This window comes from Artibeus jamaicensis, unplaced genomic scaffold (genome assembly GCF_021234435.1).
Source record: "Artibeus jamaicensis isolate MK-2021 breed Jamaican fruit bat unplaced genomic scaffold, CSHL_Jam_final contig_387, whole genome shotgun sequence".
NCBI classification, from domain to species: Eukaryota; Metazoa; Chordata; class Mammalia; order Chiroptera; family Phyllostomidae; genus Artibeus; species Artibeus jamaicensis.
In genome coordinates, this window is record NW_026521812.1 from 40,935,028 (window position 1) to 40,945,492 (window position 10,465).

General features: G+C 39.7%; 1 long non-coding RNA gene and 2 other non-coding genes across 5 annotated transcripts; all 3 read left to right on the forward strand.

Moving 5' to 3' along the window:
- The first annotated feature begins 2,632 nt into the window (after positions 1 to 2,632).
- LOC119048253 (uncharacterized) lies at positions 2,633 to 4,670 on the forward strand. Of its 3 annotated transcripts, XR_005082298.2 has the most exons (6): positions 2,633 to 2,707; positions 3,275 to 3,323; positions 3,434 to 3,504; positions 3,591 to 3,645; positions 3,887 to 3,955; positions 4,168 to 4,670. It is a non-coding gene; the product is annotated as an uncharacterized LOC119048253 (long non-coding RNA). The 3 variants fall into 3 exon arrangements; XR_005082297.2 differs by having other exon boundaries at positions 3,275 to 3,504; XR_005082299.2 differs by lacking the exon at positions 3,275 to 3,323 and having other exon boundaries at positions 2,635 to 2,707.
- LOC119048434 (small nucleolar RNA SNORD50) lies at positions 3,732 to 3,801 on the forward strand. Its single transcript, XR_005082336.1, has one exon. It is a non-coding gene; the product is annotated as a small nucleolar RNA SNORD50 (small nucleolar RNA).
- LOC119048432 (small nucleolar RNA SNORD50) lies at positions 4,003 to 4,073 on the forward strand. The gene has a single exon (XR_005082335.1). It is a non-coding gene; the product is annotated as a small nucleolar RNA SNORD50 (small nucleolar RNA).
- Positions 4,671 to 10,465: the final 5,795 nt, after the last annotated feature.

The window sequence follows — 10,465 nt, forward strand, 5'->3', positions numbered from 1 at the left end:
TCACGTTTCGATTCCCAGTTAGGGCACATGCCTGGGTTGCAGGCTGGTTCCCTGCAGGCCAGTTCCCAGCAGGGGATGCACAAAAGGCAACCATACATTGATGTTTCTCTCCCTCTCTCCTTCCCCTCTAAAGATAAATAAATAAAATCTCTTTTTAAAAGTTTCCCATTTTTTGAGATTTTACTTTAGTAGTTCCAGGTTAGGGCCCAGAAATAGGATAGTTTTAGCTCTCCAAGTATTCAATTGCTAAGTCAACCTAAGGAGTCATTGTTTTATATTACTTTGACCAGATGATTTTGATAGTGTTCCGCACAGCAAACAGGATTCAAACAGATAACAGAGGGCAATTGTTCTTCACTTCAATTGTGTAATAATTGCCATCCCATAATAGTCATAGGTTTTTCATTGAGCAAAACACACTTCCAAATATAATCACAATACAATCATTTGGTGTTAGAAGGTGGTGGAACAATTAAGCAAAATCTACTACAATTTAAGCACACATAACCTTTGACTCACTTCTAGAAATTGATCTTGCAGATCTTCTCACAAGCTCACTATGATGTGTCTATAATTCAGTTTGGCACTCTGACAGTAGAAAGTTGTAAAATGATGCAATAAATTATGATACATCTAATTGAGAGCTGTGCAGGCTATAAACAAGAATAATCATCTATATGCACTGATATGGAAAGATATCCATGATATTTATGAAGGAACAAAGCAAGTTGCAGAAATGAGTATAGATCCTATTTACATGTGAAAAATATGAACATATATTTGTACAGATTGCAAATTATATTTTTGACTTTTTGACTTTACGATGGTGCAAAAGTGATAATAATTCAGTGGAAACTGTAGCTTCAAATGTGAATTTTGATCTATTCCCTGGCTAGCAATATGTAGTAGAAGAACACTCTCTCCTGATGCTGGCCAGGGGCAGAAAGCTATGGCTCCCAGTCAGGCACATTATCATAAGGTAAACAACCAACATTCAGTCTACATTGTATTAATTGTATTAGATAATTTTACCCAACTGGAAGCTAATGTAAGTGTTCTGAGCACATTTAAGGTAGGCAGAGCTAAGCTATGATGTTCGGTAAGTTATGTGTATTAAATGCATTTTCTATTTAAGATATTTTCAATTTACTGATGGGTTTATTGGGATGTAATCCCATCATAAACAAAGGAGCATCTGTATATGCACAGAAAATTTCAAAAACTGTTAATAGTGGTTACTGTGAATGTGGAGAGAAGATTCCAGTGATAAGAAAAATTTTACTTTCCTTTTTATATCCATCTGTATTTAGTTATTTTGAGCAATATGTAAATTTACCTTGTACATTACAAAACATTGTATACCAAAACAAGGTGTTTTGGATACCTTGTAGTATCCAAAACCCTACCTAATGCCAAGGCAAGAAAATTCCAGGTCACTTTACTTCCTGTTACAGAAATTTGCTTTACGCTATTACCTTTCATTCATTGGAATTTTCTAAAAAGCCATCAAAGTCATTCATTCACTGATTCATTCATTCGACCATTTTGCCAAACACTGTTCTAAGAAGAAAAATAAAGAACGGTGCATAAAACCATGCGTTCCTTAGACAAAACCAACACTTAAATAGAATCACTAATAAGCGCTATGAAGACTTGCATTTTCAAATGCTGACATGATCAAGTATCATGTGTGCTTGTGCGTGCATATACATATATTTACTTGCACATACTAATGAATAGCCTCGTTGCTACAGAATTTGTTGAGTGTTGTTTGGATAAGATATTCTGTGATAGTTCTCAAACTAATCTTTCTCCTGCATTCATCATTAACGAACTTAATACAAATAAATTTAAAAATGGCAGAGCTTTTCAGTTATGGGCATGTGGGCAAATTACTTAGCTGCTTCAGGACACAATTCTCTAGGCCATATGGAATATTCACCTCTCAGGGAGACTTCTACGTGCTGAATATAGTACCGGCAGCGTCTGTCACAAGGAGCCTGGTGGTTTGTTGGGCCCGGGGCCTGGTCCTGGACAGCGTTCCCCGCGGTGGGCAGGCTGTCCGCAGCCACTAGGCGCGGTATTGTCTTTTTGGGGACTGAAGGAGAAATGCAGCGCTCTCACTTTCTTCAACCCGAGCATTTCTACCCGCCAATTTCTCTTTACAGGCGTACAGCAGCCGCTGGGCGTCAATTCACTCCAGACCCCAGCCAACCCAACTTCTCGTATGGGTCATAAACGGAGGCTGCAAAACTCTGCTGCAAAACTCAAGTCCTCTACAGATCCAGAGCCATCCAATCGGTCCTGGACGGACTTGGCTCGTCGCAAGCAGCAGCCTCGCCTCCGACTGTGCCTGTTCGTTCGTTTGAATTCTGGCGCCACTCCCGCGCCACGTAGAGCCAGACTCAGAGGGGACTAAAGGCAGCGCGCCAGGGGGCGCGCGCTGGGGAGCAGACGGGCGCGCGAAGGGCGGGCAGCGCGTGCACCCGGCCCCAGAACGAGCCCCCGAAAGAAAAGAACGGCCGCGCGCGCTCTCGCTCCGGCTCTGCTGTTCAGGAAACAGTCACGCCCCCATCTTCTCTGGCGTCCAATAAATGTGAGAGGGAGGGGCGGTCTCGATCTGACTCCGGAGAGGCTATATAGGGAACTGCTGGCCTCGCAGCACACTCTTTTGCGTCGGGACTTGGGATCTGTTCTGTTGTACTTGGTGAGTAGGGGTTGCCATTAGGAATCCGAATCCGAGCTACCACTGGTTGCGCGGGCTTAAATTTGAGGCTGCAAAACTGAAGGAGTTTATGAATTTGAGTGAGCTTAGACTGTTGTATAGTGAGTACTGGCTTGTTGGAAAAACGCAAGCGGACCGCCACGTGTCCCTGAGTGGTGGCGGCAGACTTCGAGTTTCGGCTTGAGGAGGCTGCTGCTGATCGCCACGGCCCTGTGCGTAGCCTGGTTAATAAACCCGGGTACTTGGCTGGCAGAGCTTGAGCAACGGCAGGAAAATCACAGTCCCGGGATTTGGGGCGAGGCGTTAGTTTGACGCTAAAAGCAAGAGGCCTTTATTAAGGCAAGTGTCTTTTGTCTTCAGATGAAACGGTTATTTCAAAATGGACAGCCCTTGATTTTGACGAAACTAATAGTTGTATTGTGGCCAGGTGGCGCTGTGTGCAAATGGATTAATGGAAGGGAAGAGGGTTTTTTTTTTAGTTCTGAAAACCTTTAACTCTATTCCTATTACATCAGAATGCTTAGTTTTAAATTTATTCATGCTCCGCAGGAACAATGGCGCTCGGTGTAACGGGGCTGTTACGTGTGAAGACACTAAGGTAAGTGCCGTTGAGAGTTTAATGTTTAGTTTTTAAACTGAAGAAATAAACCTGTTGATTTCAAGGAATAAAAAATGGTGAATCTTTTGAAATTTGCTTCTTTTTATTAGATGCAAAAGAAAAATCCAAAACATGGGAGAATATTTGCTGGAAAATTACCTGGCTAAAATATTCTTACCAGGTATGTGCTGGGCTAGTAGTATTTTGATTTCACCATATGTTTAGTCAATATGTAGGTTAAATGGAAATTTTTTTTTCCTTGAACAGCATCCTGAGGATTGAGGAATACTAATGAAGCTATCCGTGTCAGCTTCATTTTGAAGTAAGTTGTGTGGCTTACAAAACACGCTGTAGTATTTATAATGCAGTACTTAACCTTTTAATGCTGCTTTATTTAGTATATGGTCTAATCAATGATGAAACTTATCCCGAAGCTGATTACCTGAAGAAAAGCATATACGGATTCGGCTTCTGAGATGAGACCAATGTGCAAAAATGAAATTTTTGTTGCCTGCAGGGGGAAAACTGCTGTCTCACAATAGTGTTTTTTTCTCTGCCAACAGTGAGGGGTCGCTGTCTGCCGGTTGAAAGGGGCCAGTTGGCTGCACTGTTTTTGAGCTGCAACCATTTCTGTGAGTGGATATATTTTGCTTAACAGCTAATATTGTGTCCTTGGTCTTATCTGTGATGATCCTATCCCGAACCTGAATTTCTGTTGAAAAAACTTAATACGGATCTGGCTTCTGAGATAGACCATTATAAGGACTACAGCATTTTTAAAAATAAATTTTAAAGAAGTTTTTATGGTTGGTAGTTTTATAAGTCAAGTGTTTTCTTTTCCCAGGGCCAGTGTTACAAGAATGACCTGCATGTTGTGTGGAAAACTGGTGATCAGGAAAAGCTCTTCATTTTATGGACATGGAAAGAAAATATATACATCAAGATAGAGTATTTATTTTTAATTTTGCAAATAGAGTCTGAAGCACATCAAATCTAGATTAATATATCTGTAAGATTTCAAGCCACTTCTATTTAGTCATGTTACACTACCCTAGAGAGTCACAACCTGTTAGCTGGTAGATTATATCCTAGATCTGTTTCTAGAAATGCATGTCAAACTAAGTGTTTGTAATGGAATTTTTTGTCAGTTATAAGTAGCCTTGTAATCAAATAATTGTGGATAAATGTCTTAATTTTGATCATATGTTTGAAGTTAAAATGCATAATTAAAGTGGAGTGAAAGTTTATGCTGTTTAATGGAGATGAGAGCAATGTGAAAAGACAGGGCCTATTATGGGGTGGGGGGACCAGGCATTAAAGTGATTGCTCTGAATAACTGACTCAGAATATTTAGTCTATTGTAATTGTAATTTGAAAGGATGTTTAAGCTAAAAAAAATGGAGAGTAAGGAAAATGAAGAGAGCACAACATAGCAGTTAAGGGTCACAAGAAGGTCACTGAAAAAAACCTGGGTTAGAACTAGTCAGACATTGCATGGAATGGATTTTTGTAAACAACAGTAGTAGCATCTGATCTAACCAAGGTGATTAGGTGATTCATGATTGTTTTCCCTAAATAGCTGTATGAATAAGTTGTTCCCAAGCCCATAGTCATAGTCAAAGCATGAAATGTCATATTCAAAGCATGAAATTTCTTTCCTCAGTGAGCTGTCATCTTTCTCCTAAAATGTTTGTTTTCTTGGCTTAGTGAAAAGAATTTCATTTTGGACCCATGCAGCTCAGGAGAGAGGCCCTTAAGGCTTACAAGACTATACCTGAGTGGTCAGACACATAGTGGATTTGCCCCAAGTAGTAAGACAATGTATACAATGGATCTCTGAAAATGTTTCTTGAACCCATATTAAAATACAAAGTACTGATATTAGTAAACATTAAAGGGCTCAGTGGGATAGCTGTACGATATTAAACTAGGTACAAGGAATTCCACAGTGCCTATGGTTGTGGGAAATTAAGGGACCTTGAGGCTTGTTCCAGTGAGAACAATTGATTGGTGTGGTGTGTTACACATATTGTATCTTGGTATTACCAAAAGAAATGAGGGAAACTGGCACCTTAGAGGTAAAATGCACCTTCAGGTAAAAGATGCAATGAGGTAATGTATATAAAATGCAGCAACTGACAATCTTGGCTATTACAGCTCCTATATTTCCTCTGATGCTATAAGATCAACAAACAAGTAACATTGTGTTGTTAACCTTATTAATTTCTTCTGTTACACGTATATAAATATCAGTAAACTGTTTGACATTGCAATCTGAATCCTTTAATTTTTTTTAAAATTGATTTTGAGAGACATTGGTTTGTTGTTCCACTTACACATTCAGTGGTTGCTTCTTACGTATTCCTTACTGGCAATCAAACCTGCAACCCTATATCAGGACCATACTCGAACCAACTAAGCTATCTAGCCAGGGCTACAATCTGCATCCTTGAATCTCCCTTGTCCTGGTCCATTTGGAAATTTTTAACATACTTTGTAAGATATATTTTGTTCACTGACTTGACTTAACTACCTGGTACTTGGTTGTATAGTAAGTTTTAAGAGGAACAATGAATAATAAAAGACTAATTGGGGTCTTGCACAAAACACAAAACTATCCTTTGTCGGAGCTGGCAAACAACTTCAAAACAGGGCAAAGTTGTGAAATAGACAAAATGATCCCTCTGTCCTTTTCCTGCAGTTCTGGTTTTGCTCCTTTTCCTCCCAAGCATTCTTTTAATGTCACATTTCCTTAGTTGATATAATGCAAATCAAACTGGTAATATGCACTTTATTGTACTGTAGGAGGTTCTGCCAGAAATCAGATGCAAAATATTTCCTGTGTCTTCTATATGTCAGTAGTATAAAATGCCAAGGAGAGTAAGAAAGCAGACTATAGAAATACAAAGTACTGTGGGAGAGAGGAATAATTAAAATGTCTCTGAATATTGAACAAGTGAATTTGTAACTCAACCAAATCCAATGTGAGGAAGATAGATTTGGGCATAAGAAATGGTGAAGATTTGCTCCAGAACCTGAGAGACCAAGTAAGCGAAGGTAAGGCTGAAATGTTAGAAAAGTACCTTATTAATGTTTTGGGACAAGGAGTTAGAGCTATGTAAATGCTATAGTCATTTGAGTTCACTAAGACATGTTTTCAGTGGAAGGTGCAGTTGTCATGTTCTTGACAACAGGGTCCACACCTGGACAAGAAATGGGTTGGATGCAAAAAGGTACCATTTTAGTGGAATTAAATAAAAATTCAACATGTACCAGATTCAACTAAACTTACTACTTGCTTTAAACCTTTTAGTAGACACCTGGATGAGTGTCTCTACTTATCATTTCACATAGTAGAATTCTTTCTGTTAGAGTCCTAGCTTTCTGGTTTATGAATGCTGGGTAATAAAACAGACTAAGTTAAGACCAGGGACATTAAGTTAGCCGGATGGAGGCTTTAACGTTCCACAATGTATTTGCATCTTAATAGTGAAATCAGTGGAGACTCAAAAGCCCTAAAGACCTAAGGGACTAGGATAGACAGGTGGGCTTAGTTAGGACTAGTTTTAGAGATGGAAAGCAGAATCTACATGTCTGGATTTAGTGACTAGCCAATAGGAATTCTTTTCTCTGCCTGACACCATGCTTCCAGGTTATCTTAAAAGTTCATTTGGCTCAGACCTACCATTTGGTGCTTTCTAAAATTAGTTCCATTGCAAGAAACCCAATATCCTACTGCACTTGGCTTCCCAATCAAGTGCCCTCTAAACTAAGTAGGTGCTTTTTGATCCTTTGTTTGCCCAACATGTGTGAAAGAGCTCTTGGCTGTTTTCATGGTTCTTATAGCAGTTTCCCAGTTAAATCCTTTTTGAATCCCATGCTACTAAGATAGTCTGCTTATCCTTTGCCAGTCCTTCTTCCTTTTTCCTCTCGCAAGTTTATTTTTAGGTCAAAATACAACTACTTAAATTATATTAGGCCCTCGGTGGTGTCACTCAGCAGGTTGAGCACCAGCCTGCAAACCAAAACGTTGCTGGTTTGATTCCCAGTCAGGGCACATGCCTGAGTTATGGGCCAGGTCCCTGGTAGGGGATGAGTTAGAGGCAACCTGTTGATGTATCTCTCACATATCAATGTTCCTCTCCCTCTCTTTCACCCTCCCTTCCCAGCTCTCTAAAAATAAAGTTTTTTAAAAATAAAGTATAGTATTGGGTTAGCCCCCCCAAAATTTTTTTCTCATAAGATAGTTCTAGTAGCATTTAGTTGTCTTTAGCTTCATTCAAAACAATTTTGTTAAGATTGTACTGTGACAACTGTCATATCAGTGTGCACTTAAGAAAAAACATCAAAATTTGTGAATTTTTGTGTTGCCATCCTAGTATTAAAAATACACAACATAGGGCATTTATGCTTTATTATTTCAAGGGGTAAAAATTCAGCTGAAGTGCAAAAATGTGGTTTGTGCAGTGTGTGGAGAAGGCGCTGTGACTGAACATGTCAAAAGTGGCTTGTGAGTTTCATGCTTGATAATTTTCACCAGACAGTGCTCCACATTTGGATAGACCAGGTGAGGCTGATAGGGATTAAATTGAGACATTAGTTGAGAACAATCAACATTATACCATGCGGAAGATAGCCAACATACTCAAAATATCCAAATTAATCAAGTTATTGGTGAAAATGAAAAATATGGCTTTTATATTATGTAAAAAACCATACAGACTTTTTGGCCAACCCAGTACTTGAAATTGTCTCCCTGAATATTGTCACTGCCTCTGGCCTTGTCCACCTCACTGATTTTATGTATTTGGAGAGATAATATCAAAACAGAAGTTTGCCATAAAGTTTATGAAATTTTATGGACCATCTTGGTTTCGATTTGAGAACCAGACTCCGTGGTCTCATTATCAAGTTCTGGCCTCCCACTCCCCCTTACCATTTGTCCACTATTGAGGTCCTGGCATACCATGTGGCTGAGTTAGAACAGGAAATAAGGATCTGATTTCACAGAATTCCAAATGGACTACAGTATAATTCACCCTATTTGGAAATTTATTTATGCTTCTCACTTGATTCTGGTTCTTCTCTATAGAGAATTAACAATGAAAAAGTGTTCCAGAAATTTGAAGAAAATAACATTTACAAATGCAGTACATCACTTTACTGAGATTAGGGAAGAATGTGCCCTTGCCACTCCTGGTTAGGATATATTTGAGCCTAATATGTCCTGAAAATAAGTGAGAATACAATAAATTGTACATTTTAAAAATCTTTTTGGAGATTTTACTTTTAGACAAAGGGGAGAGAGGGTGACAAATATTAATGTGTGAGAGCTACATCAATCGATTGCCTCTCGCATGCCCCCAACTGGGGCCTTGGCCAGCAATCGAGGCATGTGCTGTGGCTATGAATGGAACCAGCAACATTTTGGTTCACAGGCTGATGCTCAATCCATTTAGCCACACCAGCCAGGGCATAAATTGTACATTATTAAGTGTGTACATTTTGTTAAGTTTCTCCATAGACATGCACCCATTCGAGTATTACCACAATCCAGATAATAACTGTCCATCTCTACCAAAAGGGTAGAGAGTTGATTTTGAACACAGTAAGTTTTTTTTTCAATTTTCACTGAAGGATATGTTTATTGATTTGAGAGAGAGAAACATCAATGGGAGAGAGAAAATGATTGGTGGCCTCCCATACACACCCTGAGTAGGGACTGAACCCACAACCTACTCATGTTCCCTGACCAGATAGCAAACCCACAGCCTGGTGCATGGGATGATGCTCCAACCAAGTGAGCCACACAGCTGTGTTGAGTTTTAGATGATAAAATCCAAAATGAGATGGAGTTAAATATACAAGTCTAGAGTTTCAGGGGAGGGGTATAAGCTGGCAGAATAAAATTGGGAGTCATCAGCATGTAGATGGTATATTTAAAGCCATACTATTAGAGGAGATCACCAAGGGAGTGAGTAGAAATAGAAGTAGTCCAGGAGTTGAGTCCTGGAACATCTCAAGAGTAGGACATTCCAGGTTTAGTTCAAATCCTGGAGGTAGTTTTGTGTCGAGGGACAAAAATTGGGAGGCAGAAATCTGTTGTCAAGTCCAACTGCCATATCTGGAACAGAGACTACACAGCAAATCAAGGAGTTCTGGGATGAAAAGCAAGGGTGAGAATTAAGAAAATTGCTTGGATCACAGCACTGGGAATTGCCTTGGACTTAATGCAGAACACTTAATAACTGAGGACAACTTGTAAAATATCAGGCAAAGTGGTCTTCAGGAAAGAATGAGATGGGGAATTTAGGAAATGTCATAAGAATTATCCCTGGCTGGTGTAGCTCAGTGGATTGAGCTCAGGCCTGCAAACCAAAGGATCACTGGTTCTATTCCTAGTCAGGGCACAGGCATGGATTGCAGGCCAGGCCCCCAGTAGCTGGTGCTCAAGAGGCAACCACACATTGATGTTTCTCTCCCTCTATTTCTCCCCTTCCCCTTTCTCTAAAAACAAATAACATCTTTTTTTTTAATGGGTTATTATCAGACACTGGACTCAGAGAAGTGGTATTAACTACAAACAAGTTACAGGTTTGCCTTACAGTGCTAAACTGATGAGGCTGAAAACTACCAATTTTTCCCTCACCACTGTGGCTCCTTGGAGCATTGTCCAGTAACTGAAAGATTGTTGGTTCGATTCCCAGTCAGGGCACATACGCATTAAAAGTGTAACTCTAGAAAGCAATAATGATATCTCTGTGTAAAATAATATCCTAGAATATGATAATCCATTTTGTTTCAGTAAATAAATAAATAAATAATTGGACTAAAAAATTAAAACGGAAGATTTTTTTTTCTGAAAGTTTGGGCCAAAAACGTGGGCACACATTATACATGGGAAAACATGGTGTGTGTGTGTGTGTGTGTGTGTGTGTGTGTGTGTTTGTTTGTTTGTTTTTGCCCTGGCTCCGTGGATTGAGCACCAACCTGCAAACTGAAAAGGTCACTGGTTCAATTCCCAGTCAGGGCACATGCCTGGGTTGTAGGCCAGGTCCCCAGCTGGGGGCATGCGAGAGGCAACCAATCAGTGTTTCTCTTACACATCAATGTTTCTCTCCCTCTCTTTCTCCCTCCCTTCC